This window comes from Engraulis encrasicolus, chromosome 9 (assembly GCF_034702125.1).
Source record: "Engraulis encrasicolus isolate BLACKSEA-1 chromosome 9, IST_EnEncr_1.0, whole genome shotgun sequence".
Classification (NCBI taxonomy): Eukaryota; Metazoa; Chordata; class Actinopteri; order Clupeiformes; family Engraulidae; genus Engraulis; species Engraulis encrasicolus.
Window position 1 is genome coordinate 6,126,673 of NC_085865.1, and position 15,331 is coordinate 6,142,003.

At 46.9% G+C, this 15,331-nt stretch overlaps 1 long non-coding RNA gene across 1 annotated transcript; it reads right to left on the reverse strand.

Annotated features, from left to right (window-relative positions):
• Window positions 1–13,495: 13,495 nt before the first annotated feature.
• LOC134454947 (uncharacterized) lies at window positions 13,496–14,932 on the reverse strand. The gene is made up of 3 exons (XR_010035942.1): window positions 14,147–14,932; window positions 13,879–14,055; window positions 13,496–13,794 (listed from the first exon to the last, which is right to left on the reverse strand). It is a non-coding gene; the product is annotated as an uncharacterized LOC134454947 (long non-coding RNA).
• Between the last annotated feature and the right edge of the window lie 399 nt (window positions 14,933–15,331).

A 15,331-nucleotide genomic window follows, 5' to 3' on the forward strand; every position in this document is an offset into this window, starting at 1 on the left:
GGACCCCGCCCTTACCTCTCCTTACACCTCCATCCATGGCTGAAGTGCCCTTCAGCAAGTGACCTAACCCCTCACTGCTCCAGGGACTGTAACCAATACCCTATAACATATCTGTAAGTCGCTTTGGATAAAAAGCATCAGCTACATACAGTAAGTGTACTGTAATAAATATTGAGTGTTGAGGGTGTTGAAATAACACTACAAAATGGGAAAGTGAACACTGCACACTGCAACATTGCATTCATGCCTCACCCGTGCAAGGGGGCAGCCCTCAATGGCGCCTCAAGGGAGCAGTGGAGCGGGACGGTTCCATGCTCAGGGTACCTCAGTCATGGAGGAGAGGGGAGAAGACTGGTTAACCCCTATCTAGAGCTCTTTGATTAGAACTAGTCACAAGCGTAACTTTGTCAGCGAACCATGCTGAGAACATGTCAATAAAGGTCTCAGTACTGTTCACATCTGAGGGGACTAGGTACACTTTGGAGCGTTCACATTGTGTTGCGCAGAAAATGCTCACAGCAGATGTCACAGATCTGAGTTCACTTAAATGGTTGAAAGGTACTAGGTGTGAAAACCCTATAAGAGGCCCTATGTGTAAATTGTACTGTCTGTCTGTTCCTCAGATTGTCACCACCACTGCTGACTTCTGTCTGTGCCTTCCTTCCTCCCATCATGCATCTCTCCCCCTCTCAGCAGCAGCCAGCATGGAGTGTCTGAGCGCGCCCAGTGGACGTAGTTAGCCTGAATGACAGCTAATGACACCCGCTGAGAGATTGCCTTTTCCCACCCCACTCTGCCGGCCACAGCAGGATGGCTCCATCATTGGCCTGCCAGCAGGGGAGAAAATGTCCGTCTAGGTCTCTCCTTCAGCCTACCCCCACCCCCCACCCCAGTATGCATCTGTATATACTATACTGCAGTGGTTCTTAACCTGGGGTGCGCCAGAGATTTCAGGGGAATTTTGTTTGTGTTAAGGTTGCGATCAAAATTCTGCTAGCAAACATTATAATTAGGCCAAATCAAAACCATATTAAAACATATTTTGGTCCCCATGTAAAGTATTGATTTATGTCTCAAACAGAATCATTGTAATTAATCACTTAAATCACTTTTTGTGCGTATACACATGTAGAAGTTTGGGTTGGGGGTGCGCGGCTTGTCTTGGGCACAGGTAAGGGGGTGCGTTAAGAAAAAAAGGTTAAGAACCACTGGTATACTGTATACTGCGTCTCTCTCTCTCTCTCTCTCTCTCTCTCTCTCTCTCTCTCTCTCTCTCTCTCTCTCTCTCTCTCTCTCTCTCTCTCTCTGATTCACTCCCCTCATCGCTTTTTCTTTTTTCTGTCTTCCTGTCTTGGCTGTATCTCCCCCTAACTGCCTCGTTTTCCTCTCTCTCCTCTCTCTTTTCTGTTGCTTTCTTGCTGTCCCCTCTCCCCCAGCTCTCTCTCTCCCTCCCCCTCTCCAACAATTCCAGATTCCCTTACCTCCTCTCTGTCCAACAACCCTTTATTCTCTCCTTTTGTCAGCTTCCTGCCTCCAACCCAAACCTCTCCACCCCCAACTAATTCCTCACTCTTCCCATCTTTCTTCCCCTGTTCGCAGGGCTGGACTGGCCATCTGGCATAGGGGGCATTTCCCGGTGGGCCCTGCACCCTCGTGGGCCCCCATTTTTTTGTTTTTTACTGAAAATAGGGGCCCACGAGGGTGCGGGGCCCACCGGTGAGTCAGTTCTCTGGCACTAATAATAATGAGGGGGCACCTTAAATCCAAAAGTGCCCGGGCCAGAGATTCTTTAAGTATAGAGATATGCCAACATAATAGGTTTCTATGGGCACCTAACATGACCAGGTTCCGGTCTGCCTAAAGGGGCGTGTCATAATGCTCCTAGCATTGAATAGAACAGTCCTCAGGTCTGCCTAGGTCTGCCTAAAGGGGGATTTCCCCCCCAATAATAGAACCAGGAAACAATGGGCCAATGGAACCTCTCTCTCTCTACTCTCTCTGCCCGGCCCCTATTTATCCCCCAGTCCAGCCCAGCCTGTTCCTCGTCAATGCCCCATTTCTCCTCCTTTCATCCAGCGGACACTCATCAGCCGCTTGCCTCCCCTCTCAGTCGGCCAGAAAACGCTACCTGGCCTACCTGTGTCCAACAACCCTTTATATTTCTCTCCTACTGTCTGGCTCCTACCAGGCTTGTACGAAATTCCGAATGGAAAGAATTTCAATTCAAAATAATGCCATAATACGAACACTAGGTGGTGCCATTACCTTGAATTTCTTTGAATTTAAGCTACACCACCCATTGAAAATACATAGAACACCACCACCTAGTGTTCGTATTATGGCATTACTTTGAATTGAAATTCTTTCCATTCGGAATTTCGTACAAGCCTGGCTCCTACCTCGCTCTCTCCTGACTTTACTTTCGACTCACTTCATCCCTCACCTCCTCCCTCTTCCTTTAATGTAGCGTTGACTTGTCACCCCTCTCTTCTCTCACCCCTCCACCTCTTCTGCCACCCACCCCCCACCCCTCTGCCCCCATGGCTGTGACCACTGATTAAAACCAGCGAGGGGAAATCAGCTGTCCAGAGCTGCCATCTCACAGTCTGACTGTGGATTTTCGACTCAATTCATCCCTTGCCTTCTCCGTCTTCCTTTAATGCAGTGTTGAGTTTCACACCTGTCTCCTCTCTCCCCTCCACCTCTTCTGCCATCCCTGTGTGCCTGCATGGCTTTGACCACTGATTAAAACCGGTTGAACCAGCAAAATAACCATAATAAGGAATTTCATGGGATTTGTATAGCATTACACTTTGCTCTCTCCTGACTTTGACTCATGTCATCCCTCTCCTCCTCCCTCTTCCTGTAATGCAATGTTAACTTGTCAGCCCTCTCTCCTCTCCCCCCTCCACTTCTTCTGCCACCCCCTCTGCCGCCATGGCTGTGACCACTGATTAAAACCAGCGAGGGGAAATCAGCTGTCCAGAGCTGCCATCTGACAGACTCACTGTGGATCAATCCAGCTGCCGGCTGCCTGAGATGCTGGAGGCTCCTGCACACAAACAGCAAACAGGCTTCAAATCAGACACGGAGTGGGAGGATTTCAGCTCTCTCTCCCCCTGTAGCTCTCTCTCTCCATTTCTCTCTCTCTCTCTCTCTCTCTCTCTCTCTCTCTCTCTCTCTCTCTCTCTCTCTCTCTCTCTCTCTCTCTCTCTCTCTCTTTCTCTCTCTAGAGTTCCTCTTCCTAGACCAGGGCTCCCCAACCTTTCTGGGTCTGAGGGTTACCAACGCCTACCCGAGGGCTCCTGAGGGATACCCGAGGGCTACTTTAGTTCAAAATCCTCTACTGATGTCCTGACATCATTCCAAAATCACACTAGATTGAGTGATAATTTGCTTATAAATTATATGGAAATATGCTTTATAGGCTATAAAGAAATGATCTCATATTTAAATTAAGAAAAGCATTAACTCTATGAATAAAATCTTGTAGTCATGACTGTTTATTAACATCCTGGTGGGCACCTCAGAAAGTCCTGGAGGGCTACCTGGCGCCCTCGGTCACCACGTTGGTGATGCCTGTCCTAGACCAATATGAGTCCCACTGTCACGCCATGCTGGCTCTCCTGACAGGCTCGTTATGGTGACAACATGTATTCACCTGATTCATGCAGTCAATTTTGAAGATGGACACACACACACTGTGCAGTCATGGGTAAGCGGTTAGGGCGTCAGACTTACAGCCCAAAGGTTGCCGGTTCTACTCCCGACCTGCCAGGTAGGTGGTGGGAGTAATTAGCCAGTGCTCTCCCCCATCCTCCTCCATGACTGAGATACCCTGAGCATGGTACCATCCCGCCAAAGGAGGGAGTTTCCCAGTGGGGCTGTCACTTCACTGAGTGAATATTACATTACATGTGGTTCACTTGGCCTAATACCCTCCTCAGATGTCTTCAAACATAATCTCTAGGGGTGTAACGGTATATACAAATCATGGTTCGGTACATACCTCTGTTTTTGAGGTCATGGTCCGGTACATTTTGGATACAGTATATATACAAAAGGAAAATATATTCAAACTGCTACTTTCGGTCAGAGATTTCATCAGTGTAAGAAAGGTCTCACAAAGAACAAGCCTCTACACCTGTTCTTTTTATTGCATTCTCTTTCAGTTTTCTGCATATTAAAGAGCCACTGTATGTAGTGGCAGCATAATGTAAAAACATGAACAGAGTTGCCTGTCAATCTACCTTTCAGTACAGCACGGTTCGGTACAAATCTGTTTGGTTCGGTACAAATACAATAGTGTGCCTTTACAGGCCTAATAATTTCCCTATGACAACCAATATTTCAGTGATATGCAAATGTACACATCCTACTGCATTAAGCTTTTCAGGAAGTAATTAAAATACCATGTATGCGTTTGTGATTGACTTAGTTCCAAACTGCCTCTTCCCACAGCTGGGCTGTAAGTACATGCCTCTGTGTGGGTTTGAGCCTAAACAGTTTTTGGTCTGAATAAGGAAGGTGAATGTGGTCTAAAGCACAGCTGCATTCACTATGTTTCCAGTTACTCTTGTGATGCAAATAAAACCCCCAGACTCCCCTCTCCTTCACTCTTGACAAATAAGAAGACACCGCTCTCCTCCACTCTATTCCCTCTTGAAGAGACAGGCTCGACGTACCCGTAAAGTATAGGGCTGTCATCTAGTCATCTGGTAATGGAGGGGTGGACCAGGTTTGGTGTACAGTAGGTCATCTTAGACACAGTTGGAGCAGGCTTACTGAATAAGATTGTCATCTGTCGGTGGGTTGGGATTGGGGTGGATCGGGGTGTGTGTAGGTCAGGGGTAGGCAATGAGCGGCCCGGGGCCCAAATCTGGCCCGCCATCAATTATATTCGGCCCGCAAGATGCAGTAAATAGCAGTGCAATGCAGTGAGTGGTGCAGTCAAATGCAGACAGGTTCTTTGTTTATCCTGCATTCAGAATCAACTTTTGGCTCCATGGCTTTTGGCAGCGAAATGCTAGAAATCATCAGGTAATGAAACACTTTATAACAAAAAACAACTGGCAATTGTAGGTTGCTAAGGCAGGTTGCCCTTTTCATGAGAGAGACACCAGGAGATGTTATGTTGCGGTCTGCAAATTATCATTACATAGAGGAAAATTAATGTGAAAATTAAAAAAAAGTACTTGAAATTAATTGCATTTCTAATATAATGGAAAAAAACAGAAAACCTTTTTTACCAGTAGAAAACCATGGGTCTAATGTAGGTCGTCTCAGATACAGCTGAGGCAGGCTTGCTGAATACTGTGGGGTTGTCATCTGTAGGTGTGTGCCTAGGTCGGGGTCGGGGATCGGGGTGGGCCTAGGTCAGTGGTCTACAATTATTTTTCTCCCAGGGTCAAATTATGTAGAGCAAGAGGCTGCGTGCCAAACCAACGCCCCAACCCACTGAGAAACAATTTAGATGTCTGGACAGAGAACAGATTTTCGCTTTTCCGTTTTCCCTTCTTGTCTATGTCTGTTATGACAGTGTTTCCCAACCAGGGGTACGTGTACCACTAGGGGTACGCGAGCACACTTCAGGGGGTACTTGGAAACATGTAATTTTATCAAATACATGTAGCTCAGTTACATTGGGATAGAGAAAGCGGTATAGAACTTGACTTAGGGGGTACTCATGGCACAACGAAAAGGCTTGGGGGTACACAAGACAAAAAAGGTTGGGAAACACTGTGTTATGAGACTGTTAGCATAAGATCTAACTCTCTGTGAATGCTTTGGAGAGATATGACCCACTGAAGTTTTAGTGATTGAAAATCACACACATTTACGTTTTCATCGTTCTAACTTCATGACGGGCCAAATGTTTGTCATACCCGGGCCAGATTTGGCCCGCAGGCTTTTGTTTGGAGACCAAGGGTCGAGGTTGTCTGAGGCACAGCTGGAGTGGTACAGGCTTGTGGAAAAGGAAAGAAGATCAGGGAGATCATTCTCACATTATTCTGTGTTCTTTCGTAAATAAACACAGAAAAATCTGACTGCTGTCCTTAACCTATTCAATTTATGCACATACTGTATGCAACTTTGTCGAAAAATCAAGTGATAGTGTGATTATGTCTCTTTTACTTTTTCAGTTTTGCAGAACAGGACTGTCATCTGGAGGTTAGGGTGGATCAGGTTTGGTCTTTAGGTTGTCTCAAATATAGCCATCAACCCAGCCACTTCACTTCCAGTCATTTCTCAGACACAGTTGCCGTTATAGCTGATCCAACTTGAGATGGTCTGATCTTACTCTGCCATTTAAATTCATTGGAGTTCGAATTCAAATTAAAACCCATATTGTGCTTTTTTAGCGATATAGTGTTGTTACGATATAGTGTCGCAAAAGCATATATAAATACAAAAAAACAAAAGAACGAATAGTGATTACTTAACCAATCAGTAACGGACTTTGCGGTGAGTTCTGCGTCACCACTCTCAACTGTTTGCTGATAGGCTAAACAGTGAGCAAGCCGAGCTAGGAGGGATTTGCCGGACTATATGCGGAGCCAAAGTCTTTGGGTCGAGTACATAGGATGGCGTCGCCAGGCTAGTTATGCATGGCACTACCCAACCATTTGGCTACGGCAGGGGCGTAGGCAGAAATAATAAAACAGGTGGGCCCAGAAAAAATTGGACGGGCCCAACCCGAAAGCATGTAGGTTTATATTATAATATCGTACTCAAAAATAATACTTTGAAATTGAAATCATAGAAATCACAGAAGATGAACCAGACTTTTGACAAAATGATTAATTATCGCTCAGTGCTATGCCATTAATTATAGTTCAATGAGGCAACAGTTGACTGTCAAGTGTGAATGGGGTGGGCTTGGATGTCAAGTGGGTGGGCCCAGGCCCACCCAAGCCCACCCCTGGCTACGCCTATGGGCTACGGTGAGCAATCCCAGACTGGCCAGTGTGAGTAGTTAGATGGAGAGGGATGTGACGTTAGAGTGCATGCTGGGACTCGAAAGGAACTCTGATACTGGTACTTCTGGCCTTGTAGTGGGGAACACACGCACACACACGCACGCGCACGCGCTCACACACACACACACACACACACACAGTCACATTACCGTTTCACTCTCAATGACCTCTGACATCGTCGCAGTCCATGCACTGCAGACACAGACACATGCACAGACACACCCCCCCCACACACACACACATGCACTCACGCATGCACACACACACCAATATCAATTGTGCCTGACAAGGTTATTGGCTGTGAAGCAGGGCAGGCAGCAGTGGGGCGCGTGAGATTGTGTGACAGTAGCGGACGCTGTCAGGTTCTCTGCTGTGAGGGTGAAGAGGACACATCAACACACACACACAGTCGCACACAGACACAGACAAACACACACACACACACACACACACACACACACACACACACACACACACACACACACACATACACACACACATACACACACACACACACACACACACACACACACACACACACACACACACACACACACACACAAACACACAGTCAATGACCAATGACACTGTCCCTGCCCCCGCGCCCAATATGGCTGGACTTGTGTCAGTTATGTGTGACAAGGTTATTGGCAAGGGCTGAGGTGGGTACACATGGCATGCGCACGCACGCACACACACATGTATGCATACGCACGCCCGCACACACACACACACAATGCAATTCTGGCCACTGTACATATTCTACCATGTGACACTTGACAGATGACCTGTGGGCTGTCACGAATATGCCTCACTGGGGAGAGACAGTTGACAGACTCAAGGCCTAACAGGCCCCTGAAAGTGAATAGATAAATAGATGGATTTCATAGCCTTCATTTTAATAATAATAATAAAAAACAAAAACAATTCCTTGCTTAATGATGGCGAAACGACGCCTATTGAACAGACATGGCAGATTCAGATTCTGAAAATAAAATCGTCTCTTGATTATCGCGAAAATAAATATAATTAAAGCCGCAAGGGGCGATGTCGGGCCCTCGCACCTACGTTACAGGGCCGGGGCATACTGCCAGCGCCCCATCACCATTTTCTGTTTGTGTAAGCCAGATACACAAAACTTACTTTCAGGAAACATGCATTATATGCATACATGTGTGCGTTTTAAAATGCCAAAAGTCAAAATATGTGACTTCCTGTTGTGCGTGGCCATATCGTTGTATGGACTTTATTGTTCGCCTTAGTGAGATACACAACTTTAAAAAAGTCCCGAGTCTGTAGCTCAAAGTAATTGTTGGCCCCGCCCCTAAACGTATTTGCCGCCCCTAAAAGTATTTGGGGGCGTGGCCTCCATTTCAGGCATATACAAAAGTTAGTATTCATTATATGCATACATGTGTGCGTTTGCACGGTTTTAAAACACTCCAAACTGAAATGGTGGCCAACTTCCTGTCTTAAAATGCCAAAAAAGTCAAAATATGTCACTTCCTGTTGTGCGTGGCCATATCGTTGTATGGACTTTATTGTTCGCCTTAGTGAGATACACAACTTAAAAAAAGTCCCGAGTCTGTAGCTCAAAGTAGATGTTGGCCCCGCCCCTAAACCGGTTTGGGGGCGTGGCCTCCATTTAAGACATATAAAACAGTTAGTATTCATTATATGCATATATGTGTGCATTTGCACAGTTTTAAAACACTCCAAACTGAAATGGTGGCCAACTTCCTGTTTTAAAATGCCAAAAAAGTCAAAATATGTAACTTCCTATTGGGCGTGGCCATATCATTGTATCGGACTTTATTATGCGCCTTAGTGAGATACACACCCTAAAAAAACTCCTGAGTCTGTAGCTCAAAGTATATGCTGGCCCACCCCCAAAACGCTTTTGGGGGCGTGGCCTCGTACCCGTGTTCCATCGGGGGTTAATATTCTGCGTCTGAGTAGCGGGGGGAATCTCCAATGTGTGTACCAAGTGGCGAAAGTGTACGAGCACCGGAAGTACCCGGAAAATGGCCCAACGCTACAGACTACTAAGGAGAAAAATATAATAATCCTTAGGAAAACAATAGGGCTTCGCACCGAGAGGGCGAAGGGCCACCGTGTGGCCCTTGCACTTCGGTGCTCGGGCCCTAATTAAAGAAATCTAATTTAGTAAGACCATGTTGGCTGATGTCCCAACATGTGGACCTATTGTTGATTGATGCTCGTTGAGGGCCTAGACTAACTGAGTGCTCTCAATTAACAACTGTGATTGAGGCCAGGTCATGTGACCTCTATTTAAGCCTCACCTGACAATAATAAAGAATCTCTGCTCATTTCACCCCAAACCTGTGTTGGTGCCAGTCCTTTTGTCTTGTCTCCAGTTGAGTTGAGTTCAGTTCTTAACAGGTTATGGGCCCAGAATGCGCTGCCCTGCGCTTAAGTTTATGATAGTTTGAATTTGTCTTAGCATTGGCAAAATGAGTGAAAGAACAAATTCTCGTTGGTCTCGGTTGGTGTTCGACGGAGATGAGAAGAACTATGAACTGTGGGAGACAAAGTTTTTGGGCCATCTTCATATACAGAAGTTGAAGAACACAATTCTGCAAGGGCCTGCTGCTGGTGCGGAAGCAGCTGCACTGGCTGAAGATGCTGCAAAGAATGCAGAGGCATATGCTGAGCTGATCCAGTTTCTCGATGACAAAAGTTTGTCCCTGGTCATGCGAGAGGCAGCAGATGATGGACGTGGAGCACTTAAAATCCTGAGAGACTATTATGCTGGCACGGGTAAGCCCCGTATCGTGAGTCTGTACACAGAACTTACCTCCCTGCAAAAGTTAAGCACTGAGAGTGTGACTGATTATGTCATACGTGCAGAGACCTCAATCACTGCACTGAGGAGTGCTGGAGAGGCGTTAAGTGATGGACTATTAGTTGCCATGGTTCTGAAGGGGCTGCCTGAATCTTTCAAGCCCTTCTCCATTTTTGTGACCCAAAGTGATGAGACTCTCAGTTTTGCTGATTTCAAGACAAAGTTGCGCAGCTATGAGAACACAGAGGGGATGCGCACAGCTGCACCTGACGACAACGTGATGGGGGCCCGGTCACATCCAAAGAAGTCCAGTGGTCCAGTGGGCGCAAGGGTGCAGAGCACGGAGAGCGGTGACATCGAATGCTACCGTTGCGGCCAGAGAGGGCACATAGCAAGACGGTGTCGTGTTCCACAGCGGTACAGCCCGGGGAAGAGTACCACATGGCGAGGAGGACGGCGACAGCAGAGGCAGGACAATGCGCGAGGGGTGAGCGAGGAGATGGACAACACCTTCGCCTTCATGCTGGAGAGCAGTGATCGTCGGCCAGGGAGTGGTGTCACCAGAAAGGGGTTAATGGTGGACACCGGTGCAACATCACACATCATCACCGACCTGACCAGGTTCAAGAGCTTCGACGAAAGGTTCCAGGCCGAGACGCACTGTGAGCTCCGTGAACCTAGCAAAATTGCATTTTCCCACCAAAAATAGAACGTTCGCTCGGGCGGAAACGGACCGCAAATTAAGTCAAAATAAAATGAAATTCAACTCTGCCCTTAAACTCAATAAAAACGCAATGAAAACGAAAAACTGACGGCATGCATGTCGAAGTAGAATCACAACTTTCATATGAGGTCATGTTTTAAGACGGGGAATGTTTAAATAGATGGCAGTTATGAATGAGAAATGGACAGGTGCAACGTCAGTCTCGGGACTCATCTGCCGTCCGTCTCCACTCCAGTGAGGGAAAACACCATCACTCTTTTTCTTAAGTGGTAAGAAAGTAAACGGGCGATGTTGTAATATAAAAATACAATATCAGCCGCGAATATTTCAGTAACTTTATGTAGGCCTACGAAAAGCATCATAATCTCACTTATTTCAGGTCTAGGGAAATTTAGAAGGAGATAGGCTATGATAGGCCTTCCATTTGTTCTTCTGGCCTGAATAGGCTACTGCCCTAATTAATTAGGCCTCGTACTTTTTTTTCAACAGTCAACAAGACTCAACAAAGAGTGAAAACTTTACAACTTTACAAACTTTACAAAAGTTTACATTTTACACATACATACACATACAAAGCAAAATATTTCAAAAGAGTTAAGGCCCCCACAATAGACATTTAGTTTTATTTTTTATTATTAGACTTACTGAATGTAATGTGAGAGTTAAAAAAAAAATAGCCAGCAGTAGGATATACTTCTGTTTTTGCATTAATGTCACAGTTAGCCCACTTGGACTAGGGCCTATGTAAATGAGGAATGGTAGGCATGGTGCATGATCCACAGAAAAAACATAGCCTGATTTGAAAGTTTATAGTGTGAGGATTAAAATGATGCTTTAATGAATATGTACATAAAGATTTTTTTTTAGCTAATACCAGGCCTTTTTATCACACATGCTCTCGTTTTCAGTTTATGACCAATGGCCTGGCACAGATTGGGCCTCCATCATCTCAAAGGCGAAAGATGGTGTATAAATTATACATAAATTGAAAGTTCATGGTGTGAGGATTAAATGCTGGAGTGGACGTCTTGACAGGGAAAGCTGTTGTCTGCTGTTGTTCCAGCTGTTCAACACCACAGAAGGACACACAGAAAGAGGTCATTATAGGTGACTAGACTGCTTTAAAGCAGGGTGTACTCAAATGGACTGAGGGCCAAAATGGAAATCTGGAGCAAAGCCGTGGGCCAAACTCAATATTTATTCAAAAAATGGGCTGAAATTGTGCATGCATGTGTACCGGAGGCCAACTAGCAAAGTGTGGCGTGGAACGTCAGTAAGTTTACTTCCCCCCAGAAGCCTCAATACGGCCCTTTAGCTCAGGAGTCTCGTAGTGTGCCTCCCATTGCCGAACCCGATGCCTTGACAAGGTGGCAGGTTCGTGGCCCCGAGGGGGACGAACTGTGCGGGAACACTTCGGTCACACTGGGTCCGCTCATACCCCTGTGAGTGAGACCCCAAATTTCATTTTAAAGTCTTGAAATGTTATACATCAATGGTGTATGTGGTCCAACTGAAATAAAATGTAGAAATGATCTTGTAGGCCCGAATAAAATGGTTCCGCGAGCCAGATTTGGTCCCCTGGGCCTGAGTTTGACATCCATGGCATAAAACAATCCCCCACACCTGCACACTTATCGACACGGTTCTCCTCTGTGGAGGCTGCTGTTCCCCCAACTCCACCTCCATCTCATCAATACTTAAAAATCAAGAATGTGAATGGCCCAGTTAGCATAGATCGTGCCCCCTTCACCTCAAAGGCGTAAGATGGTGTGTGCATTAGTATCACATTCTCTGCTTTTGAGTATGACGAATGGCCCGGTTAGCACAGATTGGACTCCCTTCACCACAGAGGCGAAAGATGGTGACTAAATCATATATCATTTTAAAGCCTATACAGTATAGTGAGGATTAAAATGCATGCTTTGATAAGGATTTACAAGAACTCATTTTCTTGTTATATGTAACAGTGGCACGTTTACAGTTAGTTAAATTCAACTCAGCTCTTGCACGACTACGCCACCTAGGGTGGGGGAAGAAACCTAGGAGTGAAATTACCCCCCAAATTAGTAAACCAGGACACAGGTTCGGAGCACTCTTAGGCAGGAGTTTATTCTCTTTTCACAGATACCATAGTAATACAAATCAATAAAATATACATGCAGGTCATTCAAGTCAGGTAAGTTCAAAGATACAACGTACAGTGGTGATGCATAGGGGACAACTGGTAATACATTACGGAATACCACATGGATGAATGGTATAAGACAATATTGCACTGATCCCTATTAGACGCCCACTAGCGGGCCGTTATGTGGAGCAATATGGCCAATGGCCACACACAAACACACACCACGCATACACACGCACGGCACCTGTGCGAGAGAGGAAGGGAGGCTACACTCACTCGTACGAACCGCCCCAATACGGGGGAGACAGGGCAATGGTGTCACTCTTAAAGGGGGGGGAAAAGCTAGGCTTAGGCTAACCAATAGCAGCACGGTTGAAAAGGGATAGATAAAGACTAGGGAAAAGGCCACACAAAATAAACACACACAATAAAGATAGTACTCACACAAAATAAAAAGAAAACACACATCTACTACTACTACACGCAGCAAAATAGTAATAGTCACCCAAGTGCACACAGCAATGGAAAAGTGAGGGAATCCACCACCCGAAGACCGGCGCACTATGGCAACTCCATACCTATCCAGGGAGGAGAGAAGAGAGAGACACTCAATAGCGAGAATGACACATACTAATGTATTACACAATTTGCATACACAGTGATGACTAGATGCAACTTAACTTTTGTATAGCAAGAGAGAGGGGAGAACTACACCGCTGTAGGTTGACTGAAGGGGGTGTACACTTGCCTCCGGTGCCGTGCCTAGATGACAATCACACACGCATACAGACGCACAGACACACGCACTCACAACACACACAGGTAACTAGACCTGCGCAGTGCGCAGCGAGGAGGCTGGCGTCCCCAAGAAATGGGCCAGAAAATAAAAATAATTAAACCAAACACAAACAGGACGAGCAGGTGGAGCCAGTCGGAACCGGCGCAGAGTGTGACGGCAACAAAACAGCAACCTCCGAGGAGTGTAGCTAGCAATCCCCCTGTAAGTTAACAAACAGGTACCCATTACTCACTAGCCTAGAGGTAATCGGTGACAGCGACAATCAAGAGGAAGAAATGAATACTTACAGCGTCAGAGAGGCACCGCTAACCTGATCATAGATCCGTGGTTCGGAACAATCGCAATTTGGACCACACACTGAGGAAAGTGAGGGTAGATTTAGTGACTAAAGTCATCGTTACCATCGGAGCAACAACATCAACGTAGCATAGGCCAGCTTACCATCCACTGACTGCAGTCAGGTACCCAGGGGCCAACCACTGTGGCCACTCCAAGCCAGCGTAAGCACCACGAATCAGGCCTGCCACAGGGCACAGATGATGGGCAACACACTGGTGCAGTATAGGCAGCGCGCAGTGAACACCAGTCACAGCAGAGTGCAGTTCCACGCAAGAATGGCTAGAAGTGGAATGCAGTCACATAATCAGGCCCGTAATTCAGACAATACGGCGATCGGACACATCATAAAGTATGAATGTTAAATGCCTACCTGAAGGTACCAAATCTACCGGATAATGATCACGGCTAGCAGCAGCTCACACGCCAGCCGGCGTCCTTTGCCGGCAAAACAACAGCGGGGTGGAAAGAGACCCACGTCACGTCCAAAAACTACATTTATCAACATAAAAGTCCTGCCAGTAATGGGCCAGCCAATCACAGACAAAGGACCAAAATCCGTCAGATTGAGGGGTGTAGACCAATCTGTCACATTTACCCCCACCTTTTGTGTCGGCGCCTCGACGACAAACCGATTCAAATCATGGGTTCCCCACTGCAAGGAATCCCAGGGAACTAACCAACCTAGACAGGCCTTAGTGTGGCTAAAAGAGAGGGGAAAACGCCAGTGGGCCCAACCTCTGGTACAGAGGGGACCCAGTTGCAATGACGCATGACGACCCGGCAGTCCAACTGCCGCTATCCAACTAAAGGAGACCCAGCGGTCCAACTACCACCATCCAAATGACGCAAGGCCAACTGACCCCGCCTCTGGTACAGAGGGGACCCAGTGACAAAGCAAGAGATGGGGACCTGGCAGTCTAACCGCCGCTATCCAAATAGTACAATATCAATGGACCCAGCCTCTGGTACAGAGGGGACCCAGTTGCAATGACGCATGACGACCCGGCAGTCCAACTGCCGCTATCCAACTAAAGGAGACCCAGCGGTCCAACTACCACCATCCAAATGACGCAAGGCCAACTGACCCAGCCTCTGGTACAGAGGGGACCCAGTGACAAAGCAAGAGATGGGGACCTGGCAGTCTAACCGCCGCTATCCAAATAGTACAATATCAATGGACCCAACCTCTGGTACAGAGGGGACCCAGTTGCAATGACGCATGACGACCCGGCAGTCCAACTGCCGCTATCCAACTAAAGGAGACCCAGCGGTCCAACTACCACCATCCAAATGACGCAAGGCCAACTGACCCAGCCTCTGGTACAGAGGGGACCCAGTGACAAAGCAAGAGATGGGGACCTGGCAGTCTAACCGCCGCTATCCAAATAGTACAATATCAATGGACCCAGCCTCTGGTACAGAGGGGACCCAGTTGCAATGACGCATGGCGACCCGGCAGTCCAACTGCCGCTATCCAACCAAAGGAGACCCGGCAGCCTAACTGCCGCTATCCACAACACATGACCAGTGAATCCAGCCTCTGGTACAGAGGGGA